This window comes from Dipodomys spectabilis, unplaced genomic scaffold (assembly GCF_019054845.1).
Source record: "Dipodomys spectabilis isolate Male_0828 unplaced genomic scaffold, ASM1905484v1 ptg000193l, whole genome shotgun sequence".
Classification (NCBI taxonomy): Eukaryota; Metazoa; Chordata; class Mammalia; order Rodentia; family Heteromyidae; genus Dipodomys; species Dipodomys spectabilis.
In genome coordinates, this window is record NW_024870870.1 from 925737 (window position 1) to 935273 (window position 9537).

Below are 9537 nucleotides of genomic sequence, written 5' to 3' on the forward strand. Positions count from 1 at the left end.
CATTCCTTTAACAGACATCTGTATGTTGGCTGATAGCACATCCATGAATGGAGATGTACCTGCGAAGGTTTTGAAACCATAGTGGTCCATGATGTCCTATCACCATTTCTCTCCCACTGTCATCTCAGAATTAGACCAGAAGCTGGTTGCAATCACAGCACATATCAACACAAGACTGTCAATACCTGAACCTTGTCAAAGTCTACTTCAAAAATAGCTTTCAGTTTCAATCTATGTCTGACAGAGTATCTACCCCCTACTTTTTTGGTCTAGGATATATGGAGCTATAAACTGGGAGACTTAGGAATAAGATTAGAGAGAATGGGTCTCCTGGACAGGATCTGCTATAGGTATGACAAGTTAGAAGGAAAAAGAAACAGCATAAGGAAATATTAACATGGCCAAAGTGGTCAAAAGACATCTCTCCAATGCAAGAATGTGTTTCTGTCAAACCTGTTCTTGTTGGGCCATGGCCTGGTATGGTGGTGCCACTTTACACTCTGGTCCCAATAGAGTAACATACATGTCATGGCTTCTTCCTTCCATGGCCTAGGCTGACTACCAGAGGTTTATTCCCTGTTTTTACCTCTGCTTTCTAAAAGGGTACACACATCAAGGGGCTCTCTTCTTTCCCCTTACAAATATTCTACCAATGTTCCCTCATTTCACAACTCCTCATTGCCAATCTAGGTGCTGCTGTTCTATGAGTCCTAATGTATCCTCTCCTGAGCCTAACATTTGTTGCCTTTCCTCCTTTTGGTGCTGGGGACTGAACTGAGAGTCATGTGCATGCCAGGGATGTACTCTACTACTGAGCTGCATCTTCACCTCTGAACTTTGTTTATCAAACTTGTCAAGAACTCTATTAAGTATTTGATACAATTACTAAGGTACATGAGAATAAGGGAGATGCTGCACTTAGCAATTGGACAAAAAAATCACCAATCTATAGGAATCACCTCCACATTAGCTTGTGTGGCAATGAATGCAGAGCTCTGGCTAGGAGAAAACAAAAGTCATGCCTGAGAAATACATGGTGGTCTACTGGTAAAATTATCAACAGGAGTTTTCTAAGGAGTGAGGCATGAGTCATTAATTATGAACCAAGAACTACATCTTCAAAAGTGTAAAGAAATAAGCCAAAGCCACCAGAAAAGACTCATGAAAAGACTCATAAATGGGTACTTAAGAGAAAACAAAAATGTTCTTAGTCAAACACTGGTAGATAGGATGGGTGGTGCCTCCATCACAGCTTGGCCTCAATCCTTAACCCACTGAGGAATGAGAGTGCCTTGGCCAGGCCTGCCTTCAGTTCTGACCCAGCAGCCTTAGAAGATTTGGGTTCATCCAACCTGGTAAGTTCTAGGACAAGAGACCCAGGGGTATCAACACTTACTCCCTAGGACTCCCACAATGGAAGCTATTTGCACTTTGATCTCCCTGGGGCAAGGACACAAAATAACCTGCTTCTAGTCACAGATCACTCTCTGGGACAGTTTACTTTCTAATGAGTGAGACCAGCTTGGCTTAAAGATCTCTATCCCACCCCTCCCCACCCTACCCCAACCTCAGGGCTGGTAGAGGAAAACTTATGGAACTTACCATCTCCCAACTTTACTAGCAACAAGGTACTTGCACCTCACCCAGAAGTACCTTTTCCTTAGAGGTTTCTATAAGTTGCAGTATTCCCATAGCCCTGTTTCTGAAGAAAAACGTACTCTTACAGGTTATTGGTGGCCATGGAGGAATGCTTGGCACAGACAACCTGCCTGGAGCCTCACTGAAAGAAGAGTGAAAGATTCTGGCAAAAAGAACCAGTGATTGATTTGGCCTCCAGTGAAAACAGAAGTGTTCACCCTCTTCCTGGCCATTGTAGGTTCTAAGCAATTGAGATTTCTGTTTCACTCATGTAAAGTAAACATACCCAACAGGCTAGATCCATCCATCCCTTATATCCTTACAACACCCTGTGGGCCTCAGACAGCTTTGACTGCTGGAAAAATGAACATGAGGATGGGTCATTGGGAGAGGCCATGTCTCCCCTCCTCTGTTTGACTTGGAAGTACTGTGTCAAGCAGTTCTTGATACACTATGGGACTGGTCAGCTTCTCAGCCTCTCACTCCCTCAAACAGCTAGAATCACTTCTGTACTTAAAGCTGCCAGACACCTTGAGAAACTACCCTGGCAACCAGGAACTTGCACTCATCCTGTGAGTGCTGCTTCATTGCCAACTGAACTCTAAACACAGGGATCAGTGTTCCTGATACTGTTTCTGGGGAATGTGACTGAAATCCCTCTGATGGGACATGAGACAAGAACCTCTAGTTGTCTGAAGGAGAAGTAGCATCTGGATCTAGTTTTCTTTCTCTTCAAACTGCTTTTTTGCTACTTGCATGCTTTTGAGAGATTGAAAACTATAAAACTGGGCCAGGGGGAAAAACAACAACATTGGCACTTGTCATCCTCCTCTTCAAAATAGCAGAAAAACCATGAATTTAATACTCCTCTTGAGCACCAGTCCTATATTGCTAAGATTAAATCCTTCTGGCCAAATTTATATTTCAAATACACTGAAAGAATAAAAAGGATTCTAAAGAAGAATAAGGGCTCAGGGTATAAAATGTATACTTCTTTATTTATACAAATAGGGTTTTAAAACAATCATATTTAAAAGAAATCTGCATTTTTACATTCACTGTCAGTGAGTTCCTGACAGAGAAGGCTGAGCATGATGATACATAGCAAGGTCCCATTGCAGGACAACAGTAGCTCAGGAAAGCACCATTTATTTGAGAAGCAGTAGGCAGGCTCTGGCATTCCTGTTGCACTGCTAGCAATGGGAAGTCTTAAACCTCTTCTTCCACAAGACTTCTTCAAATTCCCCCTGTTCATCAGCAGTGGCATCTTTGATTTGCTGGTACTTGGACACCGGGTCATTGATGTTGCTTTCAACCTCAGTGAACTCCATCTCATCCATGCCCTCACCTGTATACCAGTGCAAGAATGCCTTGTGCTGCAACATGGCACTGAACTGCTCTGAGGTGTGCTTGAAGGGTTCCTGGATGGCCGTGTTGTTGCCAATGAATGTGGCCAACATCGTGAGGCCATGTGTGGGGATGTCACACACAAGTGTCTTCACGTTGTTGGGGATCCATTCTGCAAAGTAGCTGCTGTTCTTGTTCTGCAAGTTGAGCATCTGCTCATCCACCTCCTTCATGGACATGTGTCCTTGGAAGATGGCAGCTGCTGTCAGGTAGAAGCCATGGCGGCGATCACAGGTGACCATCGTGTTCTTGGTGTAAACATCTGCTGGGTGAGCTTGGGCACTGAGAGAGCATTGTACTGCTGGCTGGCACGGCTAGTCAGGGGTGCAAGGCCAGGCATGAAGAAGCGCAGGCAGGGCAAGGACACCGTGTTCACAGCCAGCTTGCGCAGGTCTGCATTCAGCTGGGCAGGGAAGTGCAGGCAGGTGGTGACCTTGATCATGGTAGCCAACACCAGGTGGTTCAGGTCTCCATAGGTAGGCATGGGCAGCTTCAGGGTGCAAAAGCAGATGTCATACAGGGCCTTGTTGTCAATGCAGAACGTTTCATCTGCATTTTCTACCAACTGGTGGACAGATAAGATGGTGTTGTAGGGTTAGGTGAGGATGATAGGGTTAGGTGGATAAAGGCTCAGCCCAGCACTGGGAACTAGAGTGTCTGGATGTTAGGGAGGAGGGGTGCCCGTTAGCCATCTCCCATGGACTATGATGACATATCAAATATGAAGTTGTCTGGTCTGAAACTCTGGCCAAATGGTTCCAATCTCACTGAGTCTAAGGTGCCAGTGTCCAACATCTTGGGCAAGGGCATGACACTGAAGGTGTTCATGATGCTGTCTGGGAACTCCTCTCGGATCTTGTTGAGAATCAGGGTGCCCATGCCTGACCTGGTGCCACCTCCCAGGGAGTAGGCCAGCTAGAAACCCTGGAGGCAGACACACCTTTCTGCTCACCACTTCCAGCACTGACTCCACCAACTCGGTTCCCTCTGTGTAGTGGCCCTTGGCCCAGTTATTGCCTGCTCTGTTCTGGCCTATCAGACACAAAGACATGATAAGACACATACTCCAGGAATAATGACTTTGCTATATGTATTGTGAAGACTATAGGCTCCTCTGAGCAACTTTGGCTATTATTTTAGATACACTGGTGAAATAAAGGAAATGTTTTCTTTTTTGGGGTCCAGTCGTGGGCCTGAACTCTGGGACTGGGCGCTGTCCCTCAGCTCTTCAGCTCAAGGCTAGTGCTCTACCACTTAAGCCACAGCACCACTTCTGGCTTTTTTTCCTGATTATATGGTGCTGAGGAATCGAACCCAGGGCCTCATGCATGCAAGGCAAGCACGGTACTGCTGAGCCACCTTCCTAGCCCCCAGGAAATGTTTTCAATGTATCTGGGACCCTACAAATCAACCAGGTTCTAAAGAAAGTAAAGACAATGTGGAGGAAGATACATTTTAACCCAAACCACGTACTTCTAAAAATGAACAGAGCCTGGTGATGGGAAGGGGTCTTAGTGGTAGAGTGCTTGCCTCACATGCACAAGGCCCTGGGATCGATTCCTCAACACCACATAAACAGAAAAAGCCAGAAGGGATGCTGTGGTTCAAGCGGTAGAGTGCTTGCCTTGAGCTGAAGAGCTGAGGTACAGTGCTCAGGCCCAGAGTTCAAGCCCCACGACCGACCAAAAAAATGAACAGAGCCTGTCTCAATACTGGAAAAGTACTTACTTTCACAGGAGGAACAGGAGAACAGAATGGTCAGAGGGAAGCTAAGCTGCAGGCACTTGTCTGCACCTTGCTCACACATAGCTGTGCTTTGATTTCTGGTGTCCTGAAATGGTTCCCTGTTATTTCCAGGTATTTGAAAGGGCCAGCAACGCTGAAACCTTGTTGGAAGCGTTCCCTGCTCGCTGATCATTCCCTTCAGAGGCTGTTTGCAGACTGGTATTTATCTGTGCTGATTGAGTGGACAGGGACATGACTCCTGTGGACTGAAATAGGTGGGTTAGGTGAGGATGATATCTAGATGAATAAAGGCTCAGCTCAGCTCTGGGAACTGGAGTGTCTGGATGTTAGGAAGGAGGGGTGCCTGTTAGCCATCTTCTATGGACCATGCTGACATACTAAATATGAAGTGTCTGGACTGAAACTCTATGGTTCCGATCCTACTAAGTCTAAGGTGCCAGGCTCTAGGTCCACCATGATGGCCCGAGGAACATATTTGTTGCCTGTGGGAACAAGATTTGACTTGGGCCTATACTTGACAAGGAACTTAGGAGCAGAGCTTATGATTCTAAGTGGCTCTCAGCATTCATTATATAAATTACAGCATTTCAGACATGGAAACAGAAAAGATATCTTGAGAATGAATCACCATGCAAGAGGCTTCAGCAACTTTAAGGACGTTTGCAGTTGTCTATTTCCATGCATTTTATTCCTTTGCTTTGGACATGGTGGCTGAAGTCTCAGCTACTCAGGAGGCAAAGATGAGCATCAGGCTTTGAGTCTAATGGGGCAAAAGAAAGATGACAACACCTTTTTTTTGTTGTTGTTGTTCATGGTGGGGCTTGAACTCTGGGCCTGGGCACTGTCCCTCAGCTCTTCAGCTCAAGGCTAGCACTCTATCACTTGAGCCACAGTCCAACTTTCAGTTTTCTGAGTTGTTTATTGTAGATAAGGTTCTCAGGGACTTTCCTGCCCAGGCTGGATTTGAACAATGATTCTCATTTCTCAGCCTCCTGAGTAGCTAGGATTATTGGTGTGAGTCATCATTGTCTATCAGCAAGAAGCTTTCTCTTTTTTGTTAATTTTATTTTTATTGTAAAGGTGCTGTATAGAGGAGTTACAGTTACATGAGTAAGGAAATGAGAACATTTATTGTCGAACATTGTTACCCACTCCTTTGTTGTTCTCCCACTATCCCTTCCCTTCCCCAATTAAAAGTAGCTAGGTGCAGAGCACCAGTGGCTCATGCCTATAATCTTAGCAACTGTGGAGTTGGAGATCATCACTGTTCAAAGCCAGCCTGGGCAGGAAAGTCTGTGAGACTCTTATCTCCAATAAACTGATAGAAAACCAGAAATGGCACTGTGGCTTAAGTGGTAGGGCTGCTTGTCTTGAACAGAAGAGTTGGGGCACAGTGCATAGGCCCAGTGTTTAAGTGCCACTGCCGACAAAAAAAAACAAACAAATAAAACAAAAGAGCCAGGTGTGGCTCTTCAGCAAGTAGATGTAGGGGAAATTCAAGTATAATGCTTTCCTGGGGAAAATACATAAAATTCATATTTCTTGTGTTATAATTTTTCAATAATTGTTATCAAATAGCACATTTCCCTGTATTCAAATACTCAGAGCAACCTTGGGCAATTACTTGCAATTTGCCATTTAACCTGATTTTTCAAAAGGGATATCAGTTAAAATGATATAAACATGAGTTTGAGACTGCCCCCTTCCTAAACAATGACATGAAGAAAACTGGCCATCCTGCCTGATATACAGGATCTAATAAAGACACAACATAAAATACTGTTCATAGCAGTGACACAATTCCACACAACGACTCTCAACCAAGGAACCACAAGATTAAAGTCTTATATCTTACTTAAGCAATATCACCACAAAATACGAAGGTGAGGACATCCCCAAATGTAGATCTATAAAACTCAAATACATTAAATAGCTCTGTCCTTTTGTTTGCACTTTTTCATTGGTTTATTACACAGGAAAACCAATTATCTACGATTCTGTTTGTATACAATGATGTAGAATGGAAACTCTTTATATAAAATTAAATGAATTTCACATTGACAGTTACAAAAACTGACAATCTACTCTGTAGACTTCAGTAAGGTTGTTTGTATTAGGAAAGACAATATATATCACTTAAAAGCAGTGTTTACAAATTATTATTGGGTTTTTCTACATCACAACAATGTTTTTTACTTTAAAAACCTTAAAAAGAATTTATTGTTGGCTAAGTATTCATATTCAAAATGCTGAAGTCCAGAAGTGTTATAGATTTCAGGGTGAGACACTTTATTTATGCTTTATGATTTGGACTATTCACATATATATTAATGACTGAACATCCCTCTTTAAAATTTTAAAATTTTCAATTTCAAAATTTGTTTTTAGAAATTTAATCTGTATTTTAAAGAGGGCAATGCAACTGGGCTCTGGTTGCTGAAGGGTGAAATTCTAGCTACTCAAAAGTCTGAGATCTTAGGATCGCAGATTGAAGCCAGCTGGGGCAGGAAATTCTGGGAGACTCTCATTTCCAAGAAACTACCTGAAATAGTTGGTGTCATGCCACCTCCTGCGGAGTCTGCATGAGATCACCTTAGACAAAGAGCTTTAAGGAAGCATGCCTGCAGGAAGGGGGTGTTGGTTCAAGGCTTCCCATACACATGGCTGCACCTTTATAGCCTCTACCTTTATTCTTACTATATTCTTCTTGGCTGTACATTCATTGCTTTTATTCTCGTTTTGGCTATTTTTCTATTGATCCGTGAACAGAGCATGTTGTTTCTTTCCAGTCCAATAGAGATGACTTCTCTAAATAATAAAGACTAGGACCAAAGATTAAATGTGGGCGATGCCCAATCAATCATCTGATGTGACGCTGCCTCCAAAAACTCCTACAACTTCACAAGCGGTTTTGCGGCTCATGCATAGTAAACATAAAAACTTAAAATTTCCAAATATGTTACAACAAGCAGAATTAATGAATTAAACTAAGCTAGAAGGAGTTATCCCAGAAGCCCAGAGAGTTCTAAAAAAAGGAACCCCTGGTAATAAAAGGAAAAGAAAGATTGAAGAGATGAAGGACAATGCCTATGCCCAGAGTTGAAGCCCCATGACAAAAAAAAAAAATCCAGGTGTGGCTAGTCAGCAAGTACAGGTAGGGGGAATTCAGTAAAAGGCTTTCCTGAGGAAATTCACAAGTGTATACTCAAAAATTAAAACAAAATATATGGTGGAGGGGCTCAGGTGGATACAGCACTTGACTTACAAGATTGAGGCCCCAAATTCGAACTACAATACCACCCTAAGAAAGGCAGGAACTCCTTCCTTGTCATTAGTATTCCCCAGGGACCTATTCTGCCACAGTATTGGAAGCCAGACAGGAGACACTCACTAGCTGCCTCGTTGTAATATACCTCGATTCTCTGCAGCTGTAAGCTGCTGTCTACATAATAGTTGCCAGTGCAGTCAATGTTGTGCTCATCGCTTAGCATTTCCCAAAACTGAGATGGAACTAGAAGTGTATTATGGCCTAGAATGTTAACTGTCCAAACAATGGATTTTAAAATAACTATAAGAAACCCAAGTCCTGTTGACACAAATATTTTTGTAAAAAAATTAATTTTTTAAATTAAAAAAAGCACAAAAATTGATGGTATTTTAGTTTTGTTAATCTCTTTGCTATCTGGCTGAATAGAAGACATCTGGGTTCTCCTATGTTTATTCCATCTTACGGGATACCATATTCTGTTTGGATTCTATGATGAGAACCTGGCCTTATATGGACATGAAATTGCAAAAGCAGTAACTTGAAGACTCAGCTAGAAGGGTCTCCAGAACCCCAAGGGTCCTCAGAGCATACACCGACAACCACGGATTTAGAAAACACCCAACTTAAGGGAACAGAGATAGGGCATGAAAACTCAGAGAAATTTGCATTAAGGTGGATGAACTGTTCTCAATTATCTAATACTCATCAGTTGACAAAAAGGGAATCCTCTGTATCTGTCAGCTCAAAGACACTGCACTCCTTTCTTTCAAATCAGACCAAAAATGCATTAGTCTGTTCCCAGGAAACTAAGTACAATGACTTGAGTCTCAGGTAAGACTAAGACATGCAAGGGATTTGAAACCACCCCAGCCTTGCTTAAAAAACCACACCCACCTGGGCCACACAAATTAGGGAAATTGGGGAAACTATCTGGGGGACTTGATTTCTAGGAGGTTAGGGACTACTATGGAGCCCCACCTACCTCAGCCTAGACATGACCACCACCACCTGCACCCTCCAACCCTGTCCTCTTCCTCCTCATCCCCCTAAATTTGAGACTAGGATCCTAGGCCAGTGTCATGCTCCCCTTTGCGCCAATCTGGTTGCCACAGTGGCTTGCCTGTATGTACACGATCTCCCTCATGCTGTAGGGCTGCAAAGCAGTTGGATGCGTGTCCTCAGCAGTGGTGTACACAGAGGAAAACAGGTAGGGCTGGGGAGCAGGAATCTGACACAGCCAACTCAGATCCCCATTTAAACCTCTGGTTGTTACGGGGCAGACGAAATGGGGTGGACTTGATAGGCAGAGCCAGCAGGTGCTCCAACTCAGTCTGCCTACTGCTGGGTAATCAGAGATAGCTACCTGTTATCACTCAGCCCTGGCATCCAGCTGTCAGCCTCAAGTCAATTAGCACAGCTGCCACTCTATTTGGAACCTCTTGCCACACTGCCATCCACCTCCCACCCTGACTCACAAG

General features: G+C 43.5%; 1 pseudogene; it reads right to left on the reverse strand.

The window, feature by feature from the left end:
• Nucleotides 1-2831: 2831 nt before the first annotated feature.
• LOC122121668 lies at nucleotides 2832-9203 on the reverse strand (annotated as a pseudogene).
• Nucleotides 9204-9537: the final 334 nt, after the last annotated feature.